General features: G+C 42.2%; 1 protein-coding gene across 1 annotated transcript in view; it reads right to left on the bottom strand.

Moving 5' to 3' along the window:
- Positions 1-15,466, bottom strand: part of LOC115621010 (hornerin) — a 101,685-nt gene that overhangs the window by 63,224 nt on the left and 22,995 nt on the right. Inside the window, exon 2 of the mRNA XM_030514529.1 lies at positions 10,531-10,559. The gene's annotated coding sequence lies outside the window, so the exon portion shown is untranslated. The remainder of the gene's footprint in view (positions 1-10,530; positions 10,560-15,466) is intronic.

The following is a 15,466-nucleotide window of genomic DNA, read 5'->3' as shown; positions in this document are numbered from 1 at the left end:
GATGCTGGGCTATGACTTGGAAGCCACTTGGAGGCCACCTTCTGACTTGAGCAATTTGCTTATTTGCCTACGCAAGATTAAACTTTCGGGCGACTTATATGCGTAATATATTTTTGGTGAGTGCAACTGGGCGTATGCTTAATATGCTCAGAGCATCCCTTAGAAGAGCAGTCGCAATTAGTTGGAGCGACTTTTATAGTGGAGGAGAACTCTCCTCTCCTCTCCCTTGACTTTAATGGCATAACTTTATGCGAGCCATCGCACATCGTTTTGCATTAAATTTTATCGCGGGAATTCACACGCGTTGCATTAACAACAATTTATGGCCAAAATGCTATTATCTCCAAGCAGCAGCAGCAGCAGCCAACAACAGGGCAACAACAAACTTTACTGGTCGAATCGAAGCTCCGCTCATAAATACACTCACTCACATATGTATCTGCACACTTACGCACATAAAATTTATGCCAAAAACGTTTATGGTTTACGCTCCTCTTTGACACAATTTTGCACGGCCATTAACACATTTATGCCGCCCTATTAGCAAGAAATCAAGTCTCTGGAGAGCGGCTGCCAAATGACAAAGCCCACTAAAAAGTGTCAAATGGCCCAGAATAGCGTCTGTGGCTCATTTGCACATTCATAAGCCAATTATTCAAATTTCTGGGTGCGCTGCCAACCACCTCAATTGGGTATTGTTATACAACAAATGATACATACATACAAGTATATATACTAGAATATGCATATATCGGTTATAGGAGTAACAGGTTTCGCTTCTTATTGACCCATTTGTGACAGAAAGCAAGGCGAGAAAAGTGTGTGAAAAGTTCACTGAACCAAACGGACCCAATTCCAAATACATAATCGCTCTATGCTTTCGCCGCAATTTGCATAATTAATGGGCAATGTAAACAATACCACGTTCTGTGGGCCAACATTGAGAACCAGCGGGCCTGTGGGTCACTGAGCCAGCCCTTCGACGATGCATTTCAGTGACGTTAACGCTTAACGCTTATTGTCACAGAAATCTGGGAAAAAAAATTAATACAGTAATGCTGCCGAGTAACGATGGAACGATTTAGAAAATGCACACATACAAACACTTCCATTTTAGTCAAAAATCACTTATATTGCTATACGTTTCTAACCACAAACCTAGGGGTATAGTTGGATAAATTTGTTTAAACATTGTTTGCCATTCTGAAGGGTATCAGCATTTCCTTGCTCTAATAATTATGAATTGTACAAACTTTAAATGCATTTCAGAAAATGCAATTAGTTCTGATTTCGAATGACTAAAACCCTAAAACCAAACAAAACGTTGGCTACCTTTTGCTTATTGCCTTTCAAAAATTAAAACAATCCAAGAGTTGCTGCCTCTTTTGTTTGGTTTATATCGAAAGAAAAGTTCAAGCGAGCCATAAACAAATTATAATTACGAATCTTGGAGTTCAGATTCTTTTCAGCTGTTCTTGTTTTTTCGATTTGGCCTTTCTGTGTAATTGGGCCAAGCATTAATTTATTAGATGCTTTTATTTGATAAAGGTTGAATTTAAGCAGTTTTGACAGAAGCTAACTGGTCTCTTTCTAAAAGCTGATGCAGAAATGATTAAACTGCCACGATTAGTGTTAACATAGTTTTAATGGGGCAGAGAACAGAAAAGAATATTATCTTAATATTTAAACTAACAAAAGTATTTCTACTTTTTTAAGGAAAAACATTTTAAAATTGTTAGTACGCATATATTTTAAGTTTTCTTATAAAGATGAAATTCATTCAAATTTGAGTCCACATCGAAAAGTGAACCTTCAGTGCATATTTAAAATATTTGTTTACAATTATGTATATAAAAAAAAATTATTATTTCAACAAAATATGTTTCAAATTTTCTTACTGTTTGTCTGCTGTTCGAACGCATTTTTAATTAAAGATGCTTAAAAAGCTGAACAACAGTATGATTAATGAATCGATTATGCAAATAGCTGAGCTTATCGAGTGTCCTCTGTTGCACACTTGGCGTATACTTTTTTATGCATTAGCAGCCATTTGTGCTGCATAAATCCAGCTTAAAATTCAAATGCTTTGCCATTTCTCTCCTTTTTCGAGTCTCTGAGTCGAGGTGGCTTTTTGCCGGTTTTTGCAACGTGCGAAGCATTTTTTGGACTCTTAACTATTTTTTTTTTTTTTTTCGCTAGAGTAGGAGCAACAACAACAGCAACGACAATACGGGACGGCTATGGGCCATAAAGTTTGTGGGCTTAGAGCAGTTTTAATTGGACACGTGAACGCTGTCAAAGCCAGATTAGAGTCTAGCTGAGCTGAGCAGAGCAGAACACAAGTTGCGGCTTTGTGCAGCTATAAAAGGTTGTCCCCTCCAACCAGTCAGATTGATAGGCTGCGATATGATTTTTGACAGTTGACAGCGGCTTATTATTTCGAGAATCTACTTTTTGGTCTTGCATAAGACGGAAATCTAACAAAACTCTTCAAACGATTTAAAAGGAAAACAGGAAATCGAGCATTAGGCATGCCATGTGCGTTGCTGTTCGTTCATTAGTCGGCAGTGGAAACAGTTAGGGCACCAGCTTAAAACTGCACTTCCGACTAACGGCAACAACAATGGGGCCTAGGCGTGCGTTTGTCTGTCCTGTCTGCCTGTCTATCTGTCTGTCTGTCTTTGCAGCTCCCTAGTTGCTTGCTGCTATCTTCAACGTTCCATCAACATTTTTAGTATGCCACGCAAAGCGCGCCGAGCAGAGGCAAAGTGTCTATGGGGAATCAGGTCAGCAGACAATGTCAGCAACATTTGCCACAAATTTGCATTGCATTAATTTAGAGGCTGTCGTGCGGCAACGTCAACATGCCTGCCAGACAGACCGCTATCCATCCGGACGGACAGCCATCAACAGACCGTGGCCCACGCGCTAGGTGCCAAAGTGACAGCCGCAGGCAATGGGACTGGGATTGGGATTGGCACTAGAGCTGAGCACGTGACAATAAATGATGTCACGATCACGCAAATTCACGAATCAAATGTATGCTGCCGTTCACTAAATTCAAGAAGTCTTTTATTTTTGATGGATTAGCAATTTTCCAAAGGATTCTGATTCTTAATTAAAACTTGTCGGCACTATGCGATTATCTAATTGCCTATACGAGTATTCAAATTCTGACAAATTCTGATTTCAATTTTGTGTCGAAGTCGAGTTAAGCCTGTGAGACTTTAGGAATAACAAATTCGTTCGCTACGTAACGAAATTTCTCTTTAAAAAATCGGAGAAATATCGTAGGTTTCCATAATTATTGTTTTGAAAATTCTTGAATAAGTTATCTGTTTCTCAAATACATTATGATTTGTGTTTGCAATAAAAGTGCTTCGCGAATTCTTTACGTTGATAGATCAAGCTTTAATACTTGATTTCATCTAAAGCCACCTTTAAGTAATTTATTCCTTTCTAATACTTTGTATCATCTGTGATAGGAGGTCATCAACTTTTTGTCGTTAAATGTACGTCCTTTCTTGGCCTTTCACGCACGCCTCTAGCCGGGTCTGCGGCAGAGAAAGAGAAAGAGAGAGAGAGAGAGAGAGAGAGGCTGAGGTGGCGACATTGGATTTGGGATTGGAATTGAGTTTAGGGACTATGACTGGACAGATGCTGAAGGAAGTGAACCGCACTGAAAACCTAATGAACACACAAAATATGGAGTGTATGGGCCAAACCGAAAGTGCTTGGCATTTACTTAACTCACTTCCCGGCTTAATTTGCGACCAGAAACCGTAATGGGTTAAATTTGGAAGCCGCATGACGCGAAAAATGTAGAGCAATGCTCAGTAGATTGGAGTTGGTTTTGCTTTTGGTTTTGGTTTCGATGTTCTTTACCTTTTGGCTTCCAAATATAAACAGCAAAGCTAAGCGTTGGTTGTTGGCTGTTGGCTGTTCTGTGTTATTTGTTGTTTGTTGCTGTTGTTGCGGTTCAACGGTTTCGTGGCACAGGCCCAGGAACAGGCCCAGACCTAGGCTCTGGCGCTATGCGATAATGAGCTGCGGCTGTGGTCTCTGGCTGGTTAGCTGACGACGTTCGATGAATGGGACGACGGCATTGCGGCAATTTGACGACGACTCAATTACAATTTGTTTGCCTTGTTGTTTGTGTTGCATTTGCCGTTGCCGTTGCCGTTGCCATTGCCGTTGACTGTTTTTTGCTGTTGCTGGTGGCGTTGCCAAGTCGTTGGCCCTGTGCTGTATGGGGCATGTGTTTGAGTTAAGCGTTCGTTTGCGGTTATTCAATACGCGCCAAAGTAGTTTGCTTTAAAAAGGAAGTGCTCTGCTGTGCAGTGTAAGTGAAACCAGTTAACCAACAGACCGACATACCGACAGACCAGCAGACTTGCTGCCTGATTGACACACTCAAAGTTGAAGTTGAAGCTGACGCTGACGCTGCAGTTCACTGTGCCGCTGCAACCACGGAGTGTAAATAATCAACTTACTTTGGCTGCCTCACTTTGCGGTTTTGCATGTTTTACTTAATTACTTATTTCAATTTTTATGCCGTTTGATGTGGCTCTGCTGTACGAGTATTGGTGTCATTTCCTTTGGCCGGCCTTTGAAGTGGGCGGCCGATATTGTCGAATGCTTCCTGTCTGCTCTGTCGCGTGCTTTTTTCCCTTTTTATGGACATAAATCAAAATGCAATTTGTCGTTTGTTGCTTCACTAGCTGCTGCCTCCTCCTCCTCCTCTTCCTCCTCTCCCGCCTGTCTTCTTCTGTGGCTCGGCAAAGGGCAAAAGCTAAAAACTAAACAAACTGCGGGCCACTAAATCACACAGACGACGCGAAGCGACGCGCACGATAAAAGCAACAGACTAGACAACATTTGCCCATGATGATGCTGATTATGATGTACCCTGTTTTCTCCTTCTTCTTCTTGTTGTTGTGGTTGTTGTTGCCATTATGGTTGCTCTGTAGGTAGGACTGTGTACGACTAGGGCAGAGCGTGATGGTCATAATTTATTGGCTGACAAAACAAATTCATTATGAAATGATAAGCGGCACAAAGACGAGGCACAAAGCCAAGAAATTGTCATGTCCGCTGATGACGAGGCGGCTGTGAAAAGTGGAAAGTGTCTGTTGGTAGCGGCCAACTAACGGCCCATTCCGACGGCCAACAAATGAAGCTGAACGTGAGGCCAGCCAGAAAAAAATAGTGGCACATGTAAAAAGGATGCGGATGCAGGCCCAAAAACTTCAATTACAAAGCGCGCGGCCATCAAACAATCAAGCAAAGGCCACGACTCCAGCTCCAGCCTCAGTCTAATGGGCAGAGCGTCAGCTTTCTAAGTACCCAACAATGACAGTTAACCATGGACGTGGCTGTGGCTATGACTGTGGCTATGACTATGGCAGTGGCAGTGGCAATGGCAGTGAATGTGGCTGCCAGCTTTGCAGCGGGCGCAACAGCTCATAAAATGCCGGAATGACATGAAGCTGACAGGTACATTTCGCTTGAGCAGTAAGCGGCAAGCTCAGGCGGCAGTCGAGGGACGACAGACGACAGTGGACAGATGAGCTAGACAGCAGGGTCTGCTCATTTTGCGGTGATTGCGGTTCCCTACATCGCCACATCTGCTGCACATCAACCAGAGATACTGAGGATGATGCTGAGACTGAGTCGGAGTCGGAGTCGAAGCCGGGCGGCATTACAAGCCTTAATAGACAAGCGCAGCAAGCGGTGAATAAGATTAATGAAGCCGTTTAAAACGCTTCGGTTGTTTATCATCAACGCTGCTGTTGCTCCTAATGCGCCCGCTGCCGTAACTCGTCTTAGCCATTAGTCGCTGTCTATGAACTCTGAGGATGCGGCCTGGGCATTGGGCACTGAACACTGAACACTGAGCACTGAGCATTGGGCAACAGGCTAATAGCTGACGTTGCTTATTAAGTCGCCATAAACCATAAGCTCACGTTCACACCACAGTGGAGCAAATCTAAAGCCGTTGTGGCCCAAATACCGAATAACTGACTCGCAAGATAAAGGCTCTATAAATTGCTATTATGTGCCGATTACTTCCTTAGATATCATATTATTTGGGTAGCTTTGATATCTAATTCAGGTTTAAATTTAAGTGTAGATGGAAAAGAAATAATAATACTTAGAGGTAATGGTAATAGCTAGCTACCAGTAGACAGTTACTAGTTGATGTAAGCTAATAATTTAGGAAGCTAGCAGTTAGTAGACAGAATAGTTGCTAAGATTATTACGATGATCTTGGTCATGATTTTTATGCAAAATAATATCAGAACATCTTTGCAACAAAAGCAACCGACGAGATGTAGATTTATAAAATGTGAAAATTCATAGCGAGACAATGCAATCTAAACAAGCATTTTAAAAGAACGAGTTCTTGGTGCTTTTATTAAAAGCTAAAGTTCCATGACATATTCTCTTGTGAAATATCTGAAGATTTCTCCAAGATTCTTAAGAAATTCATCAAAAAATATCAACTATCGTAAAAAAAAACTTACTATATCTAAATTCTTATAAAACATTCCAATAAACTTAGGACTATTGTTTCAATAAGTAAATAAGAATAGTATATTCTTTGCTTAGCAGAGGAATTACAGATACCTAAGAAAATAAATTATAAGGCTTGGAAATAAGTGCTTCGGTTACACAATTCGATGACCCGACTTTTGATAAGTATAGTGCGAATAATGCTCATATACTCCATCGTATGTTGTGTATAAAATATATATGTTTATTAAAGGCTATTCCGCCCATTGCTGCCATTCCATTGCCTGATAAATGATGGTGGGCGTGTGTACAGAAATTCGAGATTTGACGCATTTGCACGGCTGTGACAGCTCACAGTTGAGTTGCCGCCAAAAAGGGGTTTGGGTTCGGATTCGGGTTCAGGTTCTGGGCCGCCTTTGATTAGCCAGTGCCAGTGTGGAGCCATGAGAGGAGCTTCCTTGACATGCATGACCCACAAAGCTGCGAACATGGCATGCCAGGCCGCCCATTTCGTGCTGCTGTTGATGCGAGTTCAAATGCTCAAATGACATTACAGCCTATGCAATTAAAATTCTGAAATTGAGGCAACAACTGCCGGCTGTTGCCGACTGCTGCCGACTGGCTGTCTATCGGGCACACATCATTGGGCCGTGCTGATGAGGCGTGTAGCATTTTTATGGCCAAACACGTAGAGCAAACATTTTGCGCTTGACAATTTTTGCCAGCCAGTGACGGTCGTACCCTTTTTTTTTACGATTTTCTAGCCAGCAACAAAAAGACGTTGACGACAACGGCAATAGCAACAGCAAGAAGAGAGATGACGACGTCGAGTTCGACTTTAGTGCAATGGCCAGAAAGGCAGGTAGGCGTTTGGCCCCAGTTGAAGTCGTCTGGTACTTGTCGTATATTTTATTGGTCCTAGAGATCTTTTTGGAACGATAACAAGTTTGATTTGTACGGCAAGCGAAACGGGTTATGATTGACGGACTGACGGGCAACTTGGCACCGCTTTGCTGGCTGGCTGGCTGGCTGCCTGCTTCGTCGGTCGTCGCTTGGCGACATTGACAGGCGGATAAGCTGAACCAAGCCAAGCCAAACCGAACCGAACCGTACCTAACCGAACCAAGCTGAGCCAAGCTGGGACGGCGCACTGGGAGACGACAACGCCACTTGCACGTACATGTAATCCAACTGGCTGTCCGTCCATGCTATCGAATGTGCGTATGTGTGTGTGTGTAGTTTGTTATAAAATTAATGACCCTCATTTTGTATTCAAGTGTTATCGAAATGATTGCTGAACATTCTTGGCAGCAGGCCTATGAAAAATATGGGCTTGGTTTAATATGCTTACAATAAAATAAATTTCTTGCCTAGGCCTGATATTTTTTCTTCGATGTTTGTATTTTTTCCTCATATTTTGTTTACATGCGCACTCTTTGTAGTTGGTTATTTATTTGCTGGCTTGTTGTGATTTGGCAGCCAATTAAAATAAAATTATGCGCGCTTCATTAATTTGATTTATTTAACGCGCTGCTGTGACAGCGCACAAGGTCAACTTCAGCTTCAGATTCAGATTCAAGCTCAGTCGCAGACACGGTTCGATTGTTGGCCTCAAGTTTGCAGGGTGGCAATGCGTGGTAATAAGTGTATAGTGTGCTCTTAATTGTCAGGCATCGTATATCTTGGCTTGTGTACCACAAGGCGTATGAGTGCTGTCTGTCGCCCTGTTTGCCTGCCTGCCTGCCAGCCTAACAACCGTTTCGACACCTCATTTTTTTTCATGCACATTGCCGTTTGAAAAATCTCTTTCAACTCACACTCACGCTCGCACACCGACTGACTGGCTCACACACAGGCTGTGGCACTTGTTGAGGCGTATCCGAACGCAAGTTGGTCATGTAATTTGCTGCTAGATAAATGTCTTTGAGCTTATCACGATGTCTTAAACTGCCGAGCAGTCGAAGCTGTGGCTGTGTCTAAGGCTGTTGCTGCTGCTGCTGCCTTTCTTGCAGCTGTTGATGGGAATAATTTATGCCAAGTTTAGTGCAAGCTCACACGAAATTGTAAGCACGTGGGAGCGGGCAACCATCCCATGCAGCGGGCTGCTGCCGGCGGAGGGATGGGGCAGAGCTGCAAATGTGCAAGTGGCACGTTTACTTTCACAAGTCAGCACGTGAGCCCCAAGGCTGTGTGAATGGGAATATAAGTATGTGTGTGTATGACCTCATTTATGACCGCAATTCTGTCGACTGCACAAAAATCTGTAGCAACAACTCCCACAACCCGTTCATTCATTAGCAACAAATTGTGCCCGAATTGTGCATAAAATACAATTTTATGGCCGCCACACAAAACACAATCATTTCCTAAGTCCGCTAACATGCATCCACCTATTTACAAATTGATACCCCAGAGTATGTGGAATTGGCTCTGAACCTGGTGGCTACTAATATTAGGCGATCTACCATCATCAATTTCTGACCAATATTTAACGAAATGAAAAATTAATGTGGACTGGTCCAATGGCAAAATGTTGTGCTCCGATCTTTGGAGAGGCTGCTTGTAGTTTGATATAAACTTGATGTGCACATAGATGCGACAAGTCTACACGCCATGTTTGGGGACACTAGCTGTTATGCTTTAGAAGTTCTTGAGGTTCATACGGACGTACAGACGAACAAACGGTCAGACCAACAGAATAATATGCTTGCTTTTGTGTAATTGTTTTCAACAACAATCATCTACATCAAAAATCTCAAACAGCTATGAAGTCCATTATTCATTCTGCAGGAGTAGTCCATTATTCATTCATAGGAAGGAATAGCACCAGCAGTGGTGTGTTCACCACTTGTGGAACTGCAGGGTACACACTCTTGTTGCGATATGCATGTGTGAGCTTAGTAATTTTCATTAGTTTATTTGCTGTTTTTCGCGTGTTTTGGTTTTGGGTTCGCGTTTTTTGCTGGTCAAGTTGGCAATTTGGCAAAGCGTGAAATGGGTTTCAGGCCATAACACCGCACCAGATAGCCAAGCGACCAAAAAACGAAACGAAACAAAACCAAACCAAACAAAATAAAATGGTAGAACATGCCCGCCGACTCTCAATGAGTATGTAGGTGCAATGCTGCGCAATCAAAATGGCGGCAGTGCGGCCATAAATCTTGACAATGACTGCCCATTGCAGCATTGTGGTCGCTTTTGTTGCCTTTGTGGAATATAACTTCATTTGTGTGTCGAGATTTGCACCAGAAATGTCAGTGAGCAGCAAAGTCTTGAAGTGGAAACATTTCACAGTCTCTGCAGTGGCCGTGATTCATGCATGGGAGGCTTGGGCTTGGGCTTGGCCGTAAATCACAAAGGTACTACAAAAACTGAACGAAACGCCAACAGAATGAAATGCGCAAATGTCTGCCCATTTGCCCCGCCCCAACTCCTTCTGCATCGACTCCTTCACCCCCGTCCAACACCCCTGTCTCCCACAACATGCCACTTGCTCATTGCATGCACAACTCCAGTAAACGACGACTGTCGCATATTGACAAGCAACTGCTGACTGACTGCTGAGTGTCGTTTTGGGGCTGTTTGTTTGGCTAACGCACCTGTGCCCCAATAGTGAGCTAACAGGTAGCCAGACAGGGGAGGGGAGCGGGGGCGGGGTGGGGGCGACACAGCTCCAACCAGCATACCAACGAGCCAGCCAGCCCAACTCTGTGGCAGTGGCAGCTGCAGCACGTGCTTTATGTTAATTATTTGTTCGGAATATGGGCGTGTGTTGTGACTTTAATTGAAGCAGAAACAAAAAGAGTTGGGCTTAGATACGACTACGCGGCAATATAGTGGCCGTGCCAGAAAGGCCGCACACTCAATTAATCGTACATTATCTGAATTTCTTCACATTCGGTAGACAAAGCAGAGTCGTGGGTACATTATGGACCCATCTGAGTCGAGAATGATGTTACGACTTTGTAAATATGCCTGTGGAATATAAAGAATGCTTGAACAGCCTATACTTACATTCACTTTGTTATCTGTTTAAGCTTTATCTGAAATTAGAAAACAATTAAAATTTAAATTAGAAACGGATATGACATTTGACAAGTATTGTAATAAAACTAAGTATTTGAAGAGCGCTTTTTGAATGAAAGATTAGCAATTTCTAATACAATTATCATATAATGCACATAATTTGAAAAAAAAAAACCCACCTCACAGCTACCAAAAAGATGTCGAGAAACGACTACTACTTCAACCCAAAGGTGAAAAGTTTGTACTAGATGGAAATAAATAATAATCGGGTTAGGAAAACGTACTCAGAAAATGCAAATTATTGGTAAATGTGAAATTATGTAGTTAATATAATTAGCTCCAATTATTCATCAAATATTTCTGCGGCTTTATGGAGGCAGTAGGCGTCGAAGCCATCAGCTAAAAAGCTAATAGCTTTGTCCCTTGCAAATAAAACACTCTATTTTCTTTCAATTCTAAGACAATGTTTATAAGGCAAAGTTTTAAAATTTCGTTGTTAAATTGTTCAAAATAGAATGATTGCAATGAGAAAAGCTGTGAAGAGCACTTTAGAGTCGGCGTGCCTTGGAACCAGTTTCGTTGCTTGCGTTTGCTTTTTATTGCCGCGTTGCCAGAAAATCAGCTTTAATTTCAAATGCAGCTCTAAAAAGTCATTCAGAAACGCATGCACCGCAGTTTAATAAACTCAATTAATTGAGTGTGTAATAAATTTTTATGTATTTTATCTTGTTAAGTGCGCAACTACAAGTTCATTTGTATGTAATTGAACGCATGGCGGCGAACATGGCGTATGCGCAATGTCTCACTGCAAATTAACATCAACTGTCAGTCCGCACAAGCTATTGTCGCTGTTGTTGCTGTTGTTGTTGTTGTTGGCAGGCATGCTGATTAAAGTCAGAGTGTGCAACGAAGTGGGGAAGTGTTGTCAGCTTATGGGCAATAATGTGCAGCTCAGACCTTGCTGCCGAGACAGACCTTCTGAGCTACGACTCCAGTTGAGCGTCGGATCTTGGGCGAATTGGACACAGTGGTGGTCTTTGTCGCTCAACTGCCCCTAAACGAGTTCAAGTTTAGGCATTCAGCAGGCAGCAGTGGGGCAGGCAGCCGAGCATGTGGAGCGCATTTAAGCGCAGGCATAGCTTTTAATTAAAAGTAATGCGCGCCAGTTAGGCCAAATATTTTCCCCTTCTACTCTGGCCATTACGGCTCAGCTCTTTGCCATTTCTTCTACTTCTTCTAATGTCTTCTCCTGCCGCTGTCGCTGCTGCGTTCTTTCGTTTTGGGGTGGCGCACCCATCAGCCTTAGATTCTTTTCCCGCCGTTCTTTCACTCACGTTGCGGGTCGTGGAGGTTATTTATTTGATAGCCATGCCAAACAAGCCACCAAGCCACCAACCGACCAACCACCAACGGGCGCTGGCCAAAGCCATTTGGTCAAATGTTGCGGCCAAATCACAGCGGGCGGTGCGACGGGCAAGAAACAACAACAACAACAACAACAACAGCAATAACCGAAAATTCAAAAATGCCAAAAAACAAAAAAAAAACAGCACATTGATTGTTGTTAAAAACTGAAAGCCGTGCCTGAATTATGCGCAGAACAAAACTCAGCAGCCATCGTCGCGAGTTTAATGCTCGAAATATGCAAAATCATGAGTCTGCGTTGCTTTTAAATTGTATCATTAAAATGTGAGGCAGATATCGGGGGTCGCCGCGTGCGGCAGCAACACTTAAAAAGCAACAGAAACTACAGCAGCAGCAGCACCACCAGCAACCACAACAACAACACCAACAACAACAACATTGCGAACGGCACACAAATTGTAGAGAGAATTTGTATGTTTAATTTTTTTCCGGCTTGTTCATTACAAATTTTGATTGAACCCAGACGGATGCACGGACAGCAGAAATAAAGGGCGCGGGAACGAACTCTGTGGCGGATCAATCAATTTTTTCTCGGCTGCTAATAAATTTTTTGATATGTTGTACATGTAATAAAAAATTTTGAAAAACAAAAAAAACTCACAGCAAAAAGAAAACCACAATTGAACTATAAATAGAAAAAAATACAAAGTGCGGCTCTGGTAGCAAAAAATATATACATATATACGAGTATACTTGTATATTTGGGAGTTCAGTTTTTGGTCATGCTGTTAATTTAATTTATTTTGTGTGCTTAATTAACGATATGCCGGGTCAGCCAAACACTGATAGGCCACGTCTAGGCCCGCTGGCACCAGCAAATACCCACACAGAGCTGAACAAAGCCAATAGATGGGATTAGATTGAAATTACAACGAACATATGCCCACCTATTGTATTGGCCCTAATGATATGGCGATACCATAATTGAGTTATATTTTCAACCACACTATAGAGTAATTGAGAGCAGAAATACACTCAACAAAAAGACAAATGTTGCAAAACTAGTTTTAAAAACCAAATAGACCTTAGGATTTAAACTGTTCGTTTTATTCATCAAAGGATTTTGAAAGTCTTTTCTAAACTCGAATTACTTAATACTTTAAAAAAGAGCTTCTTGTTCTCGAACATGCTGATCATAAGAAGTCTTTTATGGATGGGATTTGCGACAGAGCTTACATTTTCTTTATAATGTTTTCTATTTGCATTTTTTTCTTATTTTAGAATGATGGCTTTTGGCAGTATCGTGGATAGGTTATTGGTTGTAGTGGAGTTGCGTTGTACAATCGGGGGCTGTTCCCTAGAGACAAGTAGTGGTGTTTAGATGCAGCTTACTCGTCACCAATTGCCAGGTGCCAATGGGCTGGTAGTTGTCACTTGGGGCGCAATGTTTTAGACTCGACACGCAATATGAACATTTGAATATACTGTGGGGTATATGGGTTTTCGAGAGTAGTACAAGTATGCCACGCTAATAGCATAAGTATGGAGAGGTCCGTTTTGCAGTCCTCTTTAGTTCAGTTTAAACAAGTAAAAAAGCTAAAGTCGGGTGTCCCGACTTTGAAATACTCTGTACATATGTTTACAATAATTATAGAAAATAAAAAAAATTAAGAAAATAAAAAAAAAATTTGATCGATTTTACCTCTCTCGGTATTCGAACTCACGTAAAGGGTGTATAATTGCACATTTACATAGCAATTGCGTCTGTGTGAGTGTATGTATGCCTATGCGCATCAATTCGTGTCTGTGTAAGCATTTTCGCAGTCAACCAAACAGCAACATCGACAACAGCCGCGGGCAGCGCTTGAGCAGCGCTGCAGCAGCAAATATATTTATGGCTATAACTTCTTGGTAAATCGGTAAATAATTACTAACTGGGGGTATTTGCAAAATTTTAGTTCGAAATTCCAAGAATTACGGGAGTTAGAGAAAATCGCATTTGCGGGGGAGAGGGGGGAGGGAGGGGAATTCCAAAATATACATTTTCTGCGTATTCACACAAGGCATCTTGGACTAAAATTTGGTGTGCCTAGGTCTTATAGTCTCCGAGATATAGGCGATTATACGAATGGAAAATCGGGAAAACCCCCATAGGGGGGAAGTGGGGGGGAAAATCAAAAAAATAAAACAAACTCGTATAGAATACACACATAACGCATCTTTGTGGAAAATTTGGTGTCTCTATCTCTTATAGTCTCTGAGATCCAGGTGTTCATACGGACGGACAGACAAACAGACAGGGCTAGATCGACTCGTCTTGTCACGCTGATCAATAATATATATACTTTGTGGGGTCTGCCACGCCTCCTTCTGCCTGTTACATTTTTCAGCTCCCGCAAACCTAATATACTCTTGTACATTTCATGTACAGAGTTTACATATGTATATGAGTATATGTGTGTATACCTGCTAGTTGTTGTTGTTGTTGCTGTTGCTGTTGTCGTTACGAGTGTTTTGTTATTGTTATGGCGTTTTATGCAAACGACAGTTGTTACAATTTATGGCCAGCACCACAAAAGCAAAACTGCAGCAATTTCGAAGACTGTTTCTTTCGTTTTATTTTTTATTTTTGCTCTCCTTTTTATGCGCAATGCAAATGGAAATTGTGCAAACAATCGCAAAAATAACAACGGCAACTGCAACAGCAATGGCAACGGCAACAACAACAACAACAGCAACAAGAGCAAGTCACATGCGATTCAAATTACTGATATTTCATTCGATGCATTTGACACTTTTGACGCGCAAGGCACACTATACATACATACATATATTCAAATATATATATTCATATTTTTATATATACAAGTATAGTACTAGTATACCCGTATATGTGCGAAGTCAAAACCGGAACCAAAAGGCAGTGCGGCGCGTTAAAAGCTCAACAAATGCCCCACAACACGCAACAGCAGAGAGGAGAAAAAAATCGACGCAATAACAAAAGTTGCCAGGTATTAGCAACTTTTATTGTTGTTGTTGCTGTTGCTGTTGTCGCCGTGGCAGTTTTTCACGCCGTTAAGTCATTCTTGAGATACTCGATGCTGATTTTATAGTCGAGTATGGCTGGCAGCATTGTTGTGTTTGTTGCTGTTGCTGTTGTTGCTGCTGCTGCTGAAGTCTGCCGCCTGCCGTTGCAATTGATTGCTTGAGTCATAGCCCCAACCACAACGGGCTTTGATTGCATTGTGCATTGGGGCAGCAGCAGCAGCAACAGCAACAACAACAACAACATGCATTTCGAACCATTTTAAGCGCGCAGTATGCTTGTCGCCAAACAGGGCAACCAGCAGCGCCAACAAATTGCCACTCCAAAGGTGTTTGGAGCTGTTGCTGCCGATTGCTTGCTGCTGTTGCTGTTGCTGTTGCTGCTGCTGCTGCTGTTTTGCCATGTGCCGCCACCGCCAGCGCCACCGTCTTCGTTGTCGTCATCGCCTTCGTTGTGGTCGTGCTGTTTGCTTTTGGTTATCGCTGACACAACAATGGCCCAAAACATATTTGT

Source organism: Scaptodrosophila lebanonensis, unplaced genomic scaffold (genome assembly GCF_003285725.1).
Source record: "Scaptodrosophila lebanonensis strain 11010-0011.00,11010-0021.00 unplaced genomic scaffold, SlebRS2 tig00000024-arrow-pilon, whole genome shotgun sequence".
Classification (NCBI taxonomy): domain Eukaryota; kingdom Metazoa; phylum Arthropoda; class Insecta; order Diptera; family Drosophilidae; genus Scaptodrosophila; species Scaptodrosophila lebanonensis.
The sequence above is the reverse complement of the archived record's forward strand: the minus strand, read 5'-3'. Positions and strand labels throughout refer to the sequence as shown.